Here is a 20,499-nt window from a genome sequence, read left to right as displayed (position 1 = left end):
GGTCCTCCGCGACATACCGAATAGCTGAGTAATAGGATTGACCAAACAATGTTTAGACTGCGTATCAGTATTTGAAGTATTCAACATTAGGCAGGGGCGTATCGTTGACCACGGAATTATGAAAGCTACCGTTCTGTGGTGTCCACGTCTTGCGATCAGTTTTTACACTTGCAAATGTCGGCTCAACTGACAAAACAGAGTATTATAGCGAAACAGTTTAGTGTTCATGCTCAGTTCATACATCAAGCGAAGTCTCATGATGTCAGCGGGGATTAATTCACTTACATAAGATCTTAGCGTATAATACAGCACGACGACTACAATTCCACTTAATAAATGGATCATCAACAAACCCGCAACATGCACTGCATAAAACCACTGTACAGAACAAACAAGGGCGATAATCATCTCTGAATTTAGATTTTTCATAAAGTACTTTGAAAGACCTTTCCGGCAATACGTTGATTGTGTGAAATATATTGGCGAAAGACCCTTGAATTCAGCTTTGAATTGGGCATACTTTGGAATATGTCGCACATTTGGAATGGCGGGCATATGTCCGATACCCAATTTTGCCTGAGGTTGTTAGTGGTATTAAAAACAAACAAGGCCGATAATCACTCCTAATTTAGATTTTTCTTAAAATACTTTGAAAGACCTTTCCGGCAATACGTTGATTGTGTGAAATATATTGGCGAAACACTCTTGAATTTACCTTGGAATTTGTATGCTTTGGAATCTGTCGCACAATTGGAATGGCGGGCATTTGTCCGATACCCAATTTTACCTGAGGTTGGTATAGTGGTATTAAAAACAAACAAGGCCGATAATCACTCCTAATTTAGATTTTTCTTAAAGTACTGTGAAAGACCTTTCCGATAATACGTTGATTGTGTGAAATATATTGGCGAAAGACCCTTGAATTCAGCTTTGAATTGGGCATACTTTGGAATATGTCGCACATTTGGAATGGCGGGCATATGTCCGATACCCAATTTTGCCTGAGGTTGTTAGTGGTATTAAAAACAAACAAGGCCGATAATCACTCCTAATTTAGATTTTTCTTAACGTACTTTGAAAGACCTTTCCGGCAATACGTTGATTGTGTGAAATATATTGGCGAAAGACCCTTGAATTCAGCTTTAAATTGGGCATACATTGGAATATGTCGCACATTTGAAATGGCGGGTATATGTCTGATAGCGCAATATTATCTAAGGTTGGTAGTGGTATTGAAAACAAACAAGGCCGATAATCACTCTGAATGTCGATTTTTCTTAAAGTACTGTGGAAGACCTTTCCGATAATACGTTGATTGTGTGAAATATATTGGCGAAACATTCTTGAATTCATCATGGAATTGAGCATACTTTGGAATCTGTCGCCCATTTGGAATGGCGGTCACATATCCGAAAGGCGGAATATTGCGACAGGGAAAATGGTACTAATGTGTCAAGTTGATTCTCGTTAGCCGGTCTCACTGTGAATAGAAGATGTATAGGTATTAGAGATATTATATTTGTTTAGAATAACCTAACATTTCGATAATTGAATAGTGGAATATTGTCCTGAGCTCAGTTGAGGGTTAATATTCCGAGTTCGCGGAAATAGTGTTTCACGTGATCACAGAGATTTCGCCGAAATTTCGCCAGGACGAGTTGAGTACACTTCATCATCATCGTTCATTCTCCTCGATCATCAGGTTAATGATTTTCCATGTATAGTCGACCAGTATATTGCAAATGGCAACGATTTGGTGCTAATTTTCGGCAGTTTCTCATGTTGGCTGACATCTTAATTTAACGTTAAACATGTTATTACTATTTTACCACTTACACGGTATCAAAATGAAAATTTATTTTCAGCATATTGTATCACTACAAAAAAAAACTATAGACAAATTTGGTCTCAAATGTAAGACATGAGGATGATTTGGTCTCATTTTTAGCAATTTCGGTCTTGCTGATGAAGTGAGGTCTTACAATTAAGACTGATTCAGCTTTTTAAGACCATATGAAATTGTCACAATCATTCGGTCTTAAAAATCAGACCAATAAAACGCATCTTATAAGACATATTGTGTTTATTGAGACAGTTTTTGATTCATCCATTTTTTTGGTCATGTTTTTAAGACGAATTTCGTTAATCAAGAAATAACATGGTTTGTGATCTTAGAAATGAGACCGGAAAGCTGACATGGGCCAAGAGCATAAATAAGACACAAGTAGCTTTTTGAGACAGTTTTTGATGTGTCAGTATTTTTGGTCTTGTTTTCAAGACAGATTTTGCTAATCAAGAAACAACATGGTTTGTGGTCTTGAAAATGAGACCAGAGAGTTGACATGGGCCAAGAGCATAAAATAAGACAAATTTGGTTTCAAATCGATTAGGCTATTTAGAAAAAAAAGTCTTGAAGACCAGATTGTCTCACCAAGTACTTTCTGTCTCGAAAGTAAGACCCAACTTGATCAATAATAGAAGCAGTGCTTTGGGGGCATCTTTTTCAGCGTTAGGTTCTGACCGAAGGGGGAGAGTGACAGAGACCATGGGACAATACTGTGCCAATGACTTTACAGACACAGCTAGCTTATTGAGATAATTTTTGGTTCAAGTGTAGTAAGCGCCGTAAATATAGACGGCGCCAGTGAGGAACACTGAATTGTGGGTGTGTGATAGGAGTGTGAATGTTTCACTATAATAAGATGTGTGCTATACATGAACATTGAAAATAATGGTTTTTAAATTCACTAGATCTCATATGGAACAAGTGAATTATCCGTACTGCCTAACCATAGCACGGAAACAGATAGGAGAGAACCGTCTAGCGACGCGCTGTTGAAAAAAAAACGGCGTTTCCCCGCAAGAGACAGCAGATACCCGAAAACCTGCACATGCCCTACCATTTTGCTTACGCAGGTGTTCATGAAAGGACATACATCGTATTGCGATTAATTCAAGCGGGAGCGTTGCCCAACGTAGGTGATTGCATACGGTTTCTAAGGGAGCACGGACTATTGGTGCGAAAAATGAAGTGTAAAAAAAATGCCTTAAAAACGACTACTAGAGACGTTCGAGACTACCCCAAAAGCCAAGCCCTATACGCAACTATTGCGCGTGGATCATCGACGCACAATACCAATGCAACGCCGCGTAGCTGAGATGGAGACAAAACCGGCTGGAAGAACAACCGAAACAGAGCCGTACTATGTGACGAATACGCACCTCTCCATCACCGGGCCGGATCGCCAAATCCCACAGCATGATCGAAAGGTAAGTACCAAAATAACCACTGCAATTTCATTAGCAAATGGCACGTCTGGACCAACAACAATTGATCCGAGGGACGACACGGCGATATTGTCGTCAACTACCAGCAAACTGGCTCTGCCAATCGGATCAGAAATCGCAGAACTAGAGATGACGATTTTCAATGAACACAGCCCATCGCAGAACACCGTAAATGACGAACTGATCCACAGTGATTTTGATTTTTACGAAGGATTGCATAACTTACAAAATACTTGAACGGACCTATACGGTAAGAAACATTTTTACTAAATTATACAACGGCGAAGGATTGATAAACCCGGGAAACATTGATTCCATAATTATCGCAGTGTGCATGTCTGTCGTATTCTTATTAATATATGTTATTTACAAAAAGTACTGCAATAACGGGTCTAAAAAATATTTTAGAGGTGTTGCTCGACGAAATAACCAAAAGTCGTGTATAACAACTATCGCGTGGCAGGACAAACTAAACTGTTAATAGAGAAATAAGTAATAAAGATATTTCTCGATAGTTTTAGGTGGGGGCCAGCGCTGGTTCGCGAGCGATCTACTGTACTACTGACACTAATTTTAACTTAAGTCAGAAAACCCGGAAATTACATCAAAAACCATTAGAATAAAATGTAATGCCAATTCGACGTCACGTCGAAGATGATCCAATACTATTCGTTTGGACCATACCTATTTCATTACGCGTCATGAGAAACTTGCGGAGCAATAGCTAGCTAACTAAATCACTAACGTGAGTTGCTTTGCGATACCTGTTTCAGGTGCTGCATTGCAACCGATCTGGATCTTGCGGCGGTCAAAAATCAACGAATTTGAGATTCTCGTCAATGATATATCTGATGCCGGCGCACAGACCGTATAATTTAGAGATATTTGAGTAGTTGGGTCAACCCTAAGTCAAATAACGCGTCTTTGGAATATGACGCCTTATTGGCAAAACATGATAATCAGAATTAGGATTCTGCCGACATTTTCAGCTCCAAAGGCCGGGACCGATAATTCTTTCAAAGTGTGATATCGTTCCGATATTATCGACGAACCAATAATGGGTCGGGCTCCGGTATGTTCAATCTATAGACATCTGGTTAGAATACCAGGCTTCCTAACACGCATTTGCGATGATAAGCATGACATCTCGAGAGCTACTCTCCATCTGGGGACTTGGAAGTACGGAATTATACCCTTGAGCTCCACCTCGCATTGCGTAGACGTGGAAGTTTATGCTATTTGACTAGTGGTAATCTACTGTTCTCTCTGAAAGAGCGGCACGCTCTGCACAGCACATAGATAAACTTAAAATCACCATTCCGTCTTCGGTTTTCTAATATTTTCATTTGAAATTATGGCTTGGTGGATTGTACCAAGTTTTCGTAGTGTTTTACCATATCGTCTCCAGATTAGTAGCTGAGAGTTGGATTTGTTGCGGATGTTGGATTGAAGAACTCTGACACATGTTTTAAGATTCGATAATATTATGTTGGCAACCAATGTATTGTGATTCATGAAAACCCTAGCTCATCATTGTAATTTGCAGTTTCACAACGACATTCCGCCGCCCAGTATCGCCAGATACTGAGTAACATATGATATGGCATTTTCAAATTTTTATCATCTATTTCTTGAATCGGTTTTCTAGACCGCTGAAAATATGTTGAGTTGTTCTACTTTCGCTTTTTCGAACAGCCAGTTGGATTTGTGCCAGACAAATTGAAATTATACGATATATACAGTCTACATCTAAAATCGAAATTAATAATTATTTAATTTTGTATGTAAGCAAGAAAACGATCGGATTTATTCAATCTGGGCAATCACAATTTACCAAAATGTTATTTTAGATGTTCGCAATCGGGATTGTGTCAGTTAAATTCAAATAAGTCGGTATAATTATTATATGGTCTGCATCTACAAAAAAGCCTATCCTTCATACAGTGAAAACTGGAAAATTTTTGTGCGGGAGGTTCTTGTTAAACCTGTCTAAACTTTTGTTAATTTTGAAATCAGGACACAGAAGTTTATCGTTTGTGACTACAGGACACACAAAATTTTGAGTTTTTTTTTAGTCATGACCCTAGGGTACATGGGTAATTGATTTCCGCTAACACTTGAACATAACCATCAGAAGATACGTGTTGTATAAGACAAAAGGTTGGAAGCACCTGAAAATCGCCGTTATTATATCACATACTCTATAAAAACTCGGACATTTTGACTTGCACAAATCGTCGTTGAGGCTACTAAAGACGCGTTGATGAGCGATGGTATTTAATTATTCATGACGGGTCAGAGAGTTGCTAATTAGTAGCACTCCCGGACTCGTCGACAAGATTATTATGCGCGTAGAATCGTCAACACGAGTGGATTGTATAATCTTTATTTACGCATGTACTTAACCATAGCGAATTGATGCTATATCGGTGAGCCAGCTATCCAAATCACGAAAGGGTTGTCATAATCTGCCTCTTGCGTAGGTTTAAAGATGAGTCTCAATCACGTTTAGGTTTCACAAGCTACATGTTATATATACCGCAATACATAAGTCAATCTACCAGTGACGTGAAAATCAAGTCTTCACGGATATATTATGCCCGTCACCGGCGGAATCCATAATTCCAATATTTCCCATTATTAGGAGCCGGGAAGAAATTCGTGCATCACCTTTTATAGTGGTTGGAAATTTGTAATTTGTAATTCAGCGAAAGCACGAGTGGCCCATCTTAGTGTACGGTAATCGTAAGTTGCAATAGGATTTGGCGGTTATAGCTATTATTCATTCAATGTCAGTGTGGCACACGAATTAATACAAAGAGTGTTGATTTGTCACCGAAGCTATAGCTGTAGACGAATCTACTTAATTGAGCCTGGTCCATGAAGGCTGAACAGTGCTACATTGCAACAAAGCAGTGTTGGGATGACTCGAGTCATGACTTGACCCGAGTCGGACTCGAGTCGGCTTTTTCGGGTGGCTTGACTTGACTCGAGTCACCTTTGGGAATTGATTGGCTTGGCTGGACTCGGGTCAAAATGTGCAGTGACTCGAAATGACTCGTGACTCGAAGGTGGTAGCTTGATCCCAACACTGCAACAAAGTGAATAGGCTTGTCCAGGAATCCTTAAAGATACGAACAACAATAAAGTGGGCAAAACCACGTGTTCCGATTGATAGTTCACCCCCGGAAGACAATGCCCTACGCGACCTACGGTTTACTTCGGCAGATGGGTGCTCACTACTTATACGGTGAGCAGCGTTATGATTCGGCTGAAAATTTCCACAGGGATACATTTAACAGTGCACACTTGGCGCATCCCTGTTCATTTATCCGGGTTCCTCACCGACACAGATTCCACACTCCAATGGTCCAGTTTTTGAGAAATCACAGCGCAAAACTAAACTTCAAAAAAAAAAGGGGACTTCATATTTGCATGAAAGAACGGTGCAATATTCGATCACACCTACTAGCATGGGTGTGAGTGACAAATGTAATGCCCCAAAGGGCGTGATGACTTGAAAACACGACCTGCGTTAGGGAATAAATTACGTAAACACGCTGTCTTCGTCTACAGTGTGTTATAAAAAATAAAAAAAATAAAAATATAATAAAAAAAATCAAACGCTGACTAGCGACACCGAGGGAATGCGATCGTATAAAGCAGACAAGGGCTAGTAACATAATGATAGTAGGATACGAAAAAGTGTATCTCTAAACAGGGCTTTGGAGCAGCCGTATGTTTGCTTCGTTCCGGCTCTGAAGCTTTCTTCGATCGTAGATTGACTACGGCTCCGGGCCGCATTGTCGCCGCTGCTCCAGCTCCAGCTTTGAAAACTATGAAAGGGGCCCGTCCATATCAGGGGAGTGTATACCATATGTGACCCGCGAGACTAAAAAAGTAGTAAAATCGTTCTTCATGCTTCACGTGTTTAATTGTCACACGATTTCTTTCTCTGTAGACTGCCCCCATCTGAAAATAAAAAAAGTGTCGGATTTAGCCGATTAGCAATTGCGAGAGAGGGTATATCCGCGTTTACGCTCACAGAAGGATCGTCAGCGATGGAATATAGGCACAAAAGGATTATCGCATATTAGCGGAAATCTTCGATATCGAGATGTCCGGATGCCGAGTGGTCCTGTCCTTGCAGACTGAGCCCAGCGGGCGGTGTACAGTCGACCCGCAATATACCCATGTAATAATAATATTACCGTTGAAAAATATTACGCGCCTGGCGCGGTTAGTGGACAACGCACTCGTTCGTCAATTTCATGTGGCCCTTCAACCGAAAATGTTGGCCACCTCTAGTCTATATTGATCACTAATTTACCCATAAGTTAATTATCTATCGCAATCTAGAGTCTGTCAGTCGTCACTAACATCGGATGCGGCAGCGAAGACATGAGGACCGCTGTGCTGGCTTGTGGCGACATAATGAATACTTGTCAGTTGTCGCTAACATAACAGTTGCCCTAGAACCTACTACTCCGTGCCAACACTGTACAGAATACTGGTTAAAATTCTGGTGCGGTGTTTTAGCACTGGTACTGTGCTCGTTGATATTGAGCCATACTGCTCAATTCAATCTTTAAATGTGCGAACTGCAGTAAGAGCAATATGGTCGAATATAACGACGTGATCAATGGGAATTTGATTTGTAACAATGGGCCTATGGTTCGACGTTCGATATTAGCGCACTCGTTACCAGTCTATCCGGTGTCGATCAAGTTTATCGGAATATAATATTTTTCTGTTGGAACGAATCGAATAATCGAATTAAACACTATACCATGAACAACGCACATTGCGTCATGCCCCTAACGAATTAACTATGCCGAATGCACGTTGCGCGTTTGCAGGTTTGCGAAACAAACGATTGCAAGTTGAAAATCGCGTATCAAATCATTAGTTTGTCTCCAACATAAAATACCTAGTGTTTCGGGCTACTCTTTTGCCATACCCTATTTACCCTCGAAAATCCATACTGGAGTGAATGACGGTGATGCGCAGTAATGAATTCCAATTAGTATACATCAGTGATTCCCAAGTGCGGCCCCGCGGGCCGCATGCGGCCCCCAGATAGCCTTCTTGCGGCCCCCGAAAATACATTAGAATTGCAGGAAAGTTGTGAGTATAGACTACTGACGTTACGTCACTACTGTTTCAATGCAATATGCCTTAGCTTTCCAGTTGAACGAGCAGTAGCTATAGATAAAAATAGGTATTGAAAATTTTTCCCACTTCGTGGTCGCTGGCCTAAAAAAAGAGGCTCAACTCCCGGAAAATACAGTTTTTCTTTCACATTAACAGGTGGTTGACTAAAAAAAAAAGGGGGGGGGGTCAACTTTCCGGTCCAGCTCCCGAAATAGCCGCCGTAGCGTTCCTGCAGTGCTGACTTATCATTTGTTATTTTACAGCTTGTAGCGTACTTTATAGGCCTACCGTTGTAAATGGACCCTCGTCTGCTCATTGCGAATCATAAATGGTCAAATGAAACAAATAGTGACATGGTTTTATGGTCAACGTACCGCAATGTCCTAGCTGAAGCCAGATTGCTTGGACATTGCATGGTATTATTTCCACCAGAATACGTAATGTAACTACTGGAATTCTTCGTAGGGCCAGATTTCGTTAAAATACTAGCTTTTCATGCAAAAATCTGTCAGTTTTTGGGCCAAAAACGTTTTTTCAGGCCAATATACTTTGTGAGGACAGACAATTCCAACCAGAAACGAAGATAAGTAGTGCAATTTTAACATTATGTGCGAAAACACCTAATTTACGATAGCGCCAAAGGGGGAAAGATTCTTAATTTCGCGAAAGCCTGCTGTGGAATTATGTTAAATCAGCAGATGTGGTCATTAATAGCATCTTATGAAATACGTCGAAGCCAGCGCTACCACTAACAAACTGGCTCCTGCTCCAAAGCCCTATCTCTAATCAGATTCCCCTACCGGCGTACATCATACTGAAGTTCCGGATCTAACATTGCGGCAATTGTTTGCTCATTATAACAATGTTGGAGCTGCATTGCTCCATTTCCCGATAATTGTTAATTATGACTTGATCGAACAGGCCAGATGTGCACCTTGCGCAGGATTGACGTCAATTCGCGGATATACACAAACATACGAACCTATTTCGCGACCTAGTTTACGAGACTATCATGGGCCAAACAAAAAAATATTTGGTAGATATCCGCGCAATGCAGTTTAGTTGAGGGGGGTAGAATGATGATTGGTTGGCATTTGCGCGATGTTGCGGACTCGCTAACTAACAGGCGTCAAGCGTTTGAGTATTTTGTATTTAGGGTTTGGGACCTGATTTCTATAAGACGAATACCATGCACTAGGCGAAATTAGTTGCATATGCCACACATTGCGACGATAGTACAAATTGAAAAACAACGACCCGTGAGAATTGTAAAGCTATAGAATTTCATCGCTATGGAACCGCAAGACCTTATAGGAATTGAACACCATTGAGGGTCCCTGAAGATGAATGCAATGGATGGTGAATGCAAGGAAATATGAGCGTAAATGCGCACACATGCGGGTTTCCGCGTCTTGGGTGGTGTCAAAATGCCGATTAAAACCAGATCAATTTTCACACTACTGTCTATACCCCGTCGGTTGCCGGGGTAACTGATCAGCGTTACCGATGGGATTGCATTTGGGTCAGGCGTTATTTGGAAACACTTTGTTTAAAACATATTTTAAACAGCTTTTTTTTTTAGAAATGTGTCTTTTGAAATATTGTGCCTTCAGTCTAATGTTGTGCGCCATTATTGGGAAAAATATCAAATACTAAACACTAATTGCGTAAAGTGTGAGAACGTTACGAACCTGTGGTATGAGTCAACGGACGAATGGTGTCCGTCTTACAGTGGCTCTCGAGCTTTCACTACGTTTGCTCTGAGTGCTGAAGGCAAATAAAATTGTTGCAGCAGACTTTGCGTGGAGAGCATGCTAAAAAATTGATAGCGGTCAGTATAGGGAAATTCTGGGCTAAAAACCATTTCGTTGTATGAGCTAAGATGCTATTATGTAAAACATACGAAGAAGATGTCCAACTCAAAACAGTGGGCAGTTAAGTTATCGAATTCTTTATGATAGGTCGCAGCGGGCACGCGGCAATAATCGCCAATTCATCACGTCAACGATAGGCCCACCTATCGCACATATAGTATGCCATGTGTGCAAGATACAAACGCTTTCGCAATCGGTCGCATCTTCAGCAGGCCTGGTACGCACGACAAAATCGTTGGCCTGGCCTGTCACACTTGTCATGGACGTCGTGCGCAAGATATAGTGTCAATAGCCGAAACTATCACGCTGCCGGCCTCGCAAGCATTGGCTGCTATCTACTAGCGCACCAAGAACATGCCGCTGATTGAATAATGATCGTTTAAAAACTGCATCGCAAATACGAAATGATAGCACACCCTAAAATCACAACTACTCGCCCATTGAGACGCAGAACAAGTAATATATATCGGTACAGGCCTTTCCAAAATTTGCATGCTATTTCAAGGGTGCGTATTAAACATGAAGGCGTATCATACTTGGAAGGCTACAGTGGTCGGTGACTTCCCAACACTGTTGTCAATTCGGTGTTTGCCTCCGCTGTCTGATGACACAAAGTTTAGCGACTTTCGTTTAACATAGGCTAATAAATACACTGTGCAGCGGTGCTTTTCGACCTTTTTGAGCTTCATTCGCATTTTTTTTGTAAAATTATTTTCATTCGCACAAACTAACCGAATATTGAAAAACCACCATTTATTTGCTCAGATGTGCAACAAATTGTATCAAGGGTATCACTGAAAAGGCTACTATTTTCGCTCGTTTTGATTTCAACTATTTCACTAAAACCCTTCTACTAGTGCTTGTATGGCCAGGTCTCAAAGCAGGGGTCACCAACACAGCCGCGGGCCGCATGAGGCCTGTAAGGTCATATTTTGCGGCCCGTGATCTGATATAAGATTTCGGAAGAACACCCAGTACTGAAAGTTATTTCAGTTTGAAAATATTTTTGACGTAGGTCAAAATATGCTACTCTCCTGTGCCGAACACCACTATATTCCTCGCCAGCTGATACGGCCTCGGTGATGACATAATAACATTCAATGGAGGAAGAACTAGCTGATATAAATGGGCAATTAGCATATTGCCTTGGCGCACCATGGTGGTGACAGCGTCAAGACCGAAACAATTAGAAAACGACTCAGGGCCCTGCCACTATAGCAATCTTCACGAGAAGATAGTTTTCCATCAAATACCGTGTCTAGCTAACACCAATATCGATTAGTCGTTGAAAATGTGGTCAGGTATCGTGCACAGATCATAGATCAAACTTCAAAGTCAAATGAAAGTGATGATCTAGATATTTTTGTTGCTTTTAGCGATGTACCATTTACTGTCTCGCGAGTATGTGGGAAGAGCAAATATACTCATGATTTGTGTTCTGCTCTTTAGCTCAGTACAACTTGATAATTTCATGACAGTTTACAAACGTTAAAGCTGCTTTTTAGACTACCACCAAAATTATAGATTTTGTGGCAGCATCGCAACCGAGCCTCACCCAAGTATAGAAATTCATTTTTTTGAATAAATACAGTAGTATGCTATAATTTTACAATTGCGTCGCAACAACAAAAGTTACACTGCCCTTGGATTTCCTATTAGGTTTGTTTGAATTATTCCAGGTCAGAAAAATTAACAATTATTATTTACTATTTTCATTCGCACAAGTGCGAACCGTCACACAGGTTGAGGGGCACTGCTATACAGCATTCTACACCGTGAATATAGGAGTCCATGGCGATGCCAGAGGGGTTAAGAATAAGATATGAAAAATGCCAATAAAAAGTAAATGGTAGGGTATATTTGTCCTTCTAACATATGACGGGGTTAACACGGCCTGTAAATAAGTGTTATTCATGATCGTGCGTATGAATTGACAACTGAATTGCAGGATTGCGCGGTGTCCTTTTCCCACAAAAAGAACCGGAAACCAATGTGCCATACTGAGCTGTGAATGGAAAGGCCGCGGAAGAGCATAGAATAGTTGTTTGTAGTATTCATGGCGATTGTCGACCGCGGTGTTCATTTACACCGGGCCGATGTTATTCGTTTATTCTCCGTAGCTGCAGACTTATAACACCACCCACTTCTGGGTCTTTCGTAGAATACCGCTTACGCGGGTGATATGGCGAAAAGGGGCCTGGAAAGGAATACCCTGCACTGTTTACGGACTTATAGTCAAACTCGGTCGGACCCGAAACCGATAGCCCTTGAAATTGTGGTCGCAAATAACATCACCGCGTTAACTTGCAACGGTCCGGAGTGACAATTTACGAACGACCGAAAAATATGGCTCTTGGCAGATTAAAGAAATAATGTATATATATATCTATATACATTGTTTTCGAAAAACCAAATCTGGGATAATTAGTGTTGAGTCGGCGCCATGTTGGATTCGGACTGCGCATATTCCACACATATTGTGAAAATGTGATGTAAAATATATAGGATTTATCAAGGATTGATATGATATTCGAGTCTAAATGGGACGGCCTTGGGAGAACTTACGGAACCTTAGGACAGCTTGATGCTTATTTTGTAATCATCAATTTATCAACCGATGGGGTTCCGAACACAGGCTCTTCTAAAGTTTTAACGTTTGAACTGGTTGAATTCGGGCTATTTTGATTTTATCAGTCAGTCAATCCTAAATGGAGTGTCACAAATATAGTTAAAAAATTGACATTACAGCATGCCATACCATGGTTTGTTTAAATGGATTATCTACAGGGCCTTCGGGTTTTACGATAAGTTGCTATTGACGTGCGAGTCCCATGATAGGCATGTTATGACTGTATGGTTAGAAATTCCACACACACAAAAAATGTTCTATTTCTGAATTGAGTCAATTAATATCATAGCGTTGTGCGCAATGCCTTACGTGGTCGTAGCATAGACCTATTATGCGTAATTCGCCGAGGAAATATAGAGTTTGGGGCCACAATTTATTTTATATCTACCCAATAAACGTCGGTCAAATCTGGGCCTGCAACAAAACCATTAACAATCCGCCAACGCGTTACTTGCACCGCATGATGACGAAAAATAGCCATACTCGCACTTTGATTTACATTTTGTCACAGCGTAATGCAGGCTGGCACCGCAAAAATGAAAATACAATGGACTTACTGGGAAATGTGCGATCTCCCGTTGAAATGATTGCGGAATTCTGGTATTGGTTGCCGCACGCTTGGCGTTCGTCGATGGCTGAGTGGTAACACGGCGCTACAATTCTAAAACACAGAGGACGTATGAAAATTATGATGATATACGCACGCGACCCACCGGTCATTGTCATATATCGCCGGCACAATGTGTTTTTGTTTAATATATAGTAACTCACATCGCGATTATTGGTTGTTATCTTAAAACCCGGTTTCGAGTGCATTGCTGCAGTTCTCGACTTGTGTTCGCAAAGCATAGTTGGATTTATGTCATGGGCATTGGAACATGTTCCAACTAGTAGGCGCACACAATTAAGCGCTATTTCACTTCGCGCTTCGAGAATATATGTCACAGAAATAATTCAGAGATTGTTCCGGGCTCAGCTGGCGGCCCTCATCAATGCAATTAATGCACCTTATCTTGTATAACGAGAAAGTGGATTCGATCGTCAAATCGTGATAGTGTTTCGAATCCACGTTCCTAATGATGAGATCGAATTTGTACATCTAATAAGGATCGTTAATTTGCTGGAATCAGCCTCAGTATGTTGCACGAAGTGCTTGGAGGTGAACAATCTTATTAGGCCGTAAAATCGGCCGGTAGGGTTGCGCTGATAACGAGAATTGCAGACATGCCGCTAACCTTAAATAGTTGCATTTATAATGCGAATATATTGATTCGCTGCGACTTGTGAGAGCTGTATAATTGCTTTCCACTGCAAAGTTGCGTCGCCGTTGAATTTCCTACATGTGCCGAGGGGCTATAGTGAAGGAAATGCGGTGGGCATATTGTTCACAAATCAATAGCAAGAACGCATATTTCTCTACACAGAAGATGACTACTGGGCGGCAGCAGCTTCTGCCGTATTGACTGGAGTGACGCCAGCACAGTAAATGCGGTACAGTGTGACAACAGTGTCATGGCATGTTCAGGCCTACTGAATAATTCGGACAAAAGTCTCGTGAGCATGGTATTAAAATAAGCTGTGTGGCGGAAGCTGCCTCAACTAATCGATCACCCTAAGTACTTTGAAATAATTCTTGGGGGCGGTTCTAGCCATGCGTATTCTTTGAGATAAATAACACTGGCCTACACGATTTTTGCGCCGGGGCTTCTTTGGGTCATTTATGCCTGGTTTGGGGGTGCCGAATGCGAATCTGACGTGTATTTTGCTCTATCACATCACGTTTTTGAGATGTTATATGTGTTGAGTATGTCTACTTTTCCGGGGTAGCCAAGTAGATTTTGGCTACTTACACTATACGAAAGAGGTAATGCTTTACAGCTATACTTCCACATCTATCGGTCATTGTTCTGGATGAACAAACTGCATTTTCAATTTGGTTTTGTGTATGTAAAGTCTCCTCCAACTGGCTAGTGTAAGTATGCGTCCACCCTTCCCCGGGCCAATTATACTTGGAAATATAATCTTTTAGGATACATACCTCAGACCTTTTCATTTCGTCTTCCACTTGAAATGGTTCGTGTGTTTTGGGGGTCCCTGTTTCAATTGTAATAGAGTGAAATTGTGAGGCGTTGCTTGTGCTGCATGAGTGGCAGCGCCAATCACTTCGACCGGCTCTGGTTTGGGAGAATTAGCATGATAAGTACATGCGGAGATTGATTATGATAAATTTTTTCAAGTTATCATGACAGGCTTGTTTTCCTTCAAAAAACAAACACTCTGTTTTTTTTTTAATGTTACGAACAAAGCTTAAAAGGTCACATATTTGGGGCATGTAGCGGGGTGAACAATTCTCTTCTACATAACATAAGTTCAATACGTTTATTGTTTGCACAGTGCACTCTTAAAGAAAGGGGTGGGTATACACACCTCAAAAAGTGTGTGTATTACCAAAAGTTACCCCGTTTGGTGGGTGTATATTAAATATTTCACTCCAACCGTTACAATCAAATGTATACAAAAAGAACACCGTCTTAGAAAGATATAAGATGGCTATTTCTTACTTAATCAGCAGCAAGTCCAGAAGTATGAAAGTGTTCCTGCTTCATGCGATGACTGTGGACGCCACAATGTTCGGGCTTTATAATGATGCAGTGCTACAGTGGATTAGCATCGATCTCAAATCTGGAGTGTATGTCTGCGTAGAGTAAAATTTTTTTTGAGCGAAAATTGCAGGCAATGTCAGCATAACGATCTGAGATGATAAAATTAGTTTCTAACTGCCGTAGCATAGCGAATCTTAGAATAACTCTGCCCTAACCATTCATAATATTATTTTGGCGTGATTAAATCTGTGCACACAATCCGCGCGGACTCTAATACAGCTCGCTAACTTTAGCCAATCTGGAATCTAATGTATTTTATAAAATTAATACGTTGCTATAGATCGTAAGCTGGGGTGCATAACTGCATCGAGGAAGATATGGCTAAATTTGGTTTGAGTCGGTAAAAATAACGATCTCACCTGGCTTGTGATGTCTACTAAATTCGCTGCGAATATGACAAAAAATAGCAACGGAAATTGTGAAGTCCTCAATAGCACGAACTGCTTACTTGGGAAGTAACACTCTAGTTATATTGCCAACGCGGCATTTTCTTGGAAACGATACTTCTATTTTGGTGCGTATTGATGAAAAGGCATTCAGCGTCACTTCTTGACATTATAGTCAGTTATACTCGCGACAAATATGACCTACGCGGGATAGCAAGCAATTAATATTCTGACTCCTGTATTGAAAAGTAACATTCACTACGTTCTCCAAAATTATTGAGTAATTAATGATAACACAGGTATGCAAGTCCACGCGAACATGGTCCTAACTGCATTTATATGTTATTTACTCAAAAACAGAATATGATCAGGCCCCTAGTCGTGACAAAGCGCGAGCCGGGTGGAGTTCTCAGAGTGAGAGCGATCGCCTGATCATTCAGAGTCATTTCTCTTGATAAGCCGTCTTGAGGGCGGATTGATTGGCGATACAACTTAAATTGGATACTGGTTATAGAACTTAATTATGGACGCAAGACTGTGTTATGTCGCTCGTACACCCGTGTAACTGCTAAAGAATGTGCGTGTTTTGATTGGCACCTTTATTGGATTTGTGGTGGAAAATGCTTCTGATAAAATTTCCTTCGGGGTAACGGATATCGAGTATGTTTATTTGGACCACATTGGGCCCGCCTGACGGCGGAGTTGTGATTTCTAGTCGTCATCAGGGGCGGGTCGCGGACACTGACGACCGATTCGGAAGGTGTGGAAGAGTGAACATATTGTGGAGTTGGTGATATTGTGTAATCATTGCACTGGTCTAGCCAGTGAGTGATCTAAATGTCCGAGTCCGGCACGCGACGTCGATTGAATTTGACGACCTTAAGCTACATTCTAGAAATTGTTAGAATCAGCTAGAATAGGTGGTCGAATACGAAGCTTCCTAAAGTTGAGGAGATTGGTGTCGTACAGTCCACTGCCTATCTGCGCATCTGTGAGGATATGGCGCATAAACTATATTCTGTGAAATTTAAATCTTATGGAAGAAAAAAGTGAACGCCGTACGATGTAAGGACACGACCGCCTAATATACAACGATACGGTATTATTATATTTAAATGCCACAGTACTGTAACAACAACTCAAGCCGTGGTCGTTTCGCTTGCTGTCAGTTTATTTGCGATGTAACTGGGAAATGGTTTGGAACCCCTGATTTGGTGCTTCGCACAGCAGCGAATTCTGGAAGAGTACGCACACTGTACAATGCAATACATATACACCGCTCAGGCGTGTTTTACTGATTAATAGCAGCCCCGCGTGATTATGTATGAAAATGTAATGGTGAAGCTTGTTGATTTGTAGTTGAGCGTTAGTGTCCAGTTTGTGCATTTTGGAAGGTCGGGTTTTAGCTTTTCAGAAGAAGGAGGTTTTGTCAATTCCGGGCTGTTCGCCTCCCACCGCCCCATGAAAAAATGGAAATCAAAGCCTGAGTTGTTAGGCATTTGACAAAGTTGATTTCTTTTCGACTGGGGCATTCGAATATTGATACAAAACTGGTTATTATTGTCGACGTTTCTCTGACACCTATATCAAGCATTCTTTAGAGCTGTTTGAGTGACAGGGGGTGATAAAACTCACAAAGGGTCACACTAGTCAAAGTGTCATTCATGCAAGTGCACTAAACAGAGGATGAATAGGAATCCACTTGTGGCTATTGAGGTGCAGAATGGTGAATAGTGAAAAGACAGATTGGGGGTAGCACACTATGAATGAGTGCATAAGGAAGCGTAAGAATCCCCAGTGAATTCCGGTGATATGCTATTCATGAACAGAGGAATGAATAGTGAATAGAAATATCGACGGTATAGAAATGTTGTGGCGTTCTGAAAACTTCCTGGGGTTTGCTGAGGAAAGCCATTGCTACTTGACATGAGATAGAACCACATAGTGAATAGACAAGCATGCGTCATTGTACAAAGGAGTCACACACAATCAGCCGTCAGGTGTCACTCTCTTCCGGGAAAATTAAGATATAAACTGATGATGAATGGCCAATAAATGAGTCTGCCCACTCCGAGCTGGGGGCACACGGAGTGCCGTAGCAACAGAGGAACTGTCGAAAATCAGAAATCTACTAGTGTCTCTACCTCAAAATATTAAGCGCAGATATGGACAGTTATCGGTGCCAGTTTTGCGACGAACAGTTCTCGCGGAGATATCGACTCGACGGACATCTGGCGAGTCACTACAAGGTCGAGGCGAATCAATGCTGGGTCTGCGCTAAACAGTTCAACTGCAAATCTACTCTATCCGGTCGTTTAACGACACACTACAATTTGAAGACACAGATGTTTGATTTGCGCTCGGACCTTTACGAGCGGGAGCGATCTGAACCGACACATCGCGACGCATTTCGAAGTCAGAGACGAACAATGTGAAATATGTGGGAAGGAGTTTGCCCGTAAATATCAGTTAAAAAACCACATGACGATCCACGGCATCAACAGCGTAAAGTTCAACTGTGAAATTTGCGATAAACAGTTTACATCGCGGCGGGGGTTGAGGTGTCATTTCACCGTACATTTACGGGGCTAGATCCTGTTTTATGTAAATAAATTTTCATCGAAGATGCGAATTCACCGTGTCAAGGTATACGTAGCGTATTCGGGTTGTTAGATATGGGCTCACCGCAAGGTGCTGACCGAGCTCAGGGAGTGTGATGGTCAGTGTAGGGTTCGATACATCTGACCGACTTACGCGCATAGTCATATATCTCGGGCATTTAATAGGAAATGATCCACTTATTCAAGTTGTCCACCAGTTCGCATAATTCGTCGTCATGATTCGAAATAATGTTGAATATATGATACATTATAATTTTCTTTAAACCTATATCCACGTTCTTCTATTATGACACTAAACAGTGATTCTGAAACTAATTCGGACACGTCTCCCCCTATCGTGATATGCCCAAATATTATTATCAATACAATATACACAGGGCAATAACGACGAGCTGAGGGTGACCGATTGTCTATCTTCTGTTTTTGTCATAAGACCGACTTTAATGGAATTCTCTAACCTCGGCGATCTGTTCGGCAGAGACCAAAATGGCGGGTTTACCTCTGACTCAAGTATACAAATGTTCGGGACCCTAAATCAGTGGTTCCCAACATTGATTGATGTCGGAGCCTCATTTTGTACTTCTTAACCGCATGAAGATGTTCAAGTATTTATAACGACCATTTTAAAGCATGCGTACAATGTATACACTTATATTTCTATAGCGGTAGTTTTGGGATCATACACACGGCTTGGCGGACGCAGAAATAAAAAACCGAAAATGCGTCACATGACGACAGGGTAAGAAAGAAAATAGTGTATTCAGCTGAATTTACCGTGTAACTTTGTTCAAACCTACGCAGTTCGCATAATTCGTCGTCATGACCGCCGATCCGGTGTAAATGTTCATTCAACTCGCGGGGGTCACAACAAAGACCGCGTGGAGATAGATTCAAAACTTTCGCGTGTTCAGGAAAATCTAGTCAATTTTCATGCGACTCAGGTTATAACCTGTCACACAACTAAATGACGAGTGAGTAGGAGGCACCTTAAGGTCGTTGTGAGTCGATTTGTTCTCGTGTCATGCAGGAACCCCCAATGTATTATACAGTGTGTATACTTTTGGTGAATTGATTATGAAATAAATAATAATAATGACCCACGCCGGTTATCACTTTTGACGCATTAGCTTCGATCCAGTAAGTGATATTTTAGAATAAGTATGTCAGTTTGACAGCTCAGATATGTTCGTTTAGGTCTTGTGTCCAGAAAAACGAACATATTCCGATTTGTTTATTGTAATGATAGAAGTGTGTGTGAGTGGTGCGGCGCCTTCGTGTGTTTATATTTGCTTCTATTCGGTCATCCGTTCGGAATCAATATACACTCAAACTGGATTTCAGGCGGCTGGCAAATTGCGATGACGTAATCATGCCTCATACATGCTTCGAGAGGGCAACTTGACTTGAGGTGTGACTTGACTGGTGACTTGACTTGACTTGACTCGACTCGAGTCAAAATGCGCAATGACTCGAATGTAGTGACTTGGTCTCAACACTGACTTGAGGTGACTCGGAATGCCGTAAATTTGTTAGAACCATGGACACAACAAACTAATAGCGTATCAGGGGAATGGTAGTGAATCAGGAGGTCGCAGCTTGGTGTTTCGCTAACTAAACAAGTATAGTTATGGCAACCATTGGCAATCTGTTAGTAACATTCTTGGTCGCATTACCATGTTATTAAGACCGCTTAAAGGTACCGAGTACCGTAGTGGTACCTTCCAGTGATGCAACCGCAATGGGCCGTTCGGCGTTCCAACATTTTAATCACTTGGACACATTCATTAATGTATTTGTGTAATTTTTTTTTTCCTTTCTGCTCCTATATTTGAAGATATTTGGCCATGAGATTAATAGCCTACTTATCAGAAGTACACACGGATC

The 20,499-nt window shown here is 41.3% G+C and overlaps 1 protein-coding gene and 2 long non-coding RNA genes across 3 annotated transcripts in view; 1 reads left to right on the top strand and 2 right to left on the bottom strand.

The window, feature by feature from the left end:
• LOC145442916 (lactadherin-like) overlaps nucleotides 1-20,499 on the bottom strand; it is a 165,478-nt gene that overhangs the window by 19,878 nt on the left and 125,101 nt on the right. The gene's annotated exons all lie outside the window — the stretch shown is intronic.
• LOC145442951 (uncharacterized) lies at nucleotides 1,176-18,626 on the top strand. The gene is made up of 2 exons (XR_013916198.1): nucleotides 1,176-3,270; nucleotides 3,342-18,626. It is a non-coding gene; the product is annotated as an uncharacterized LOC145442951 (long non-coding RNA).
• On the bottom strand, nucleotides 5,553-15,590 carry LOC145442949 (uncharacterized). Its single transcript, XR_013916196.1, has 5 exons — nucleotides 15,507-15,590; nucleotides 14,984-15,039; nucleotides 13,503-13,606; nucleotides 10,134-10,256; nucleotides 5,553-7,260 (listed from the first exon to the last, which is right to left on the bottom strand). It is a non-coding gene; the product is annotated as an uncharacterized LOC145442949 (long non-coding RNA).

This window comes from Botryllus schlosseri, chromosome 7 (genome assembly GCF_051294905.1).
Source record: "Botryllus schlosseri isolate E-star chromosome 7, Bs_hap1, whole genome shotgun sequence".
Lineage (NCBI taxonomy): Eukaryota > Metazoa > Chordata > Ascidiacea > Stolidobranchia > Styelidae > Botryllus > Botryllus schlosseri.
The sequence above is the reverse complement of the archived record's forward strand: the minus strand, read 5'-3'. Positions and strand labels throughout refer to the sequence as shown.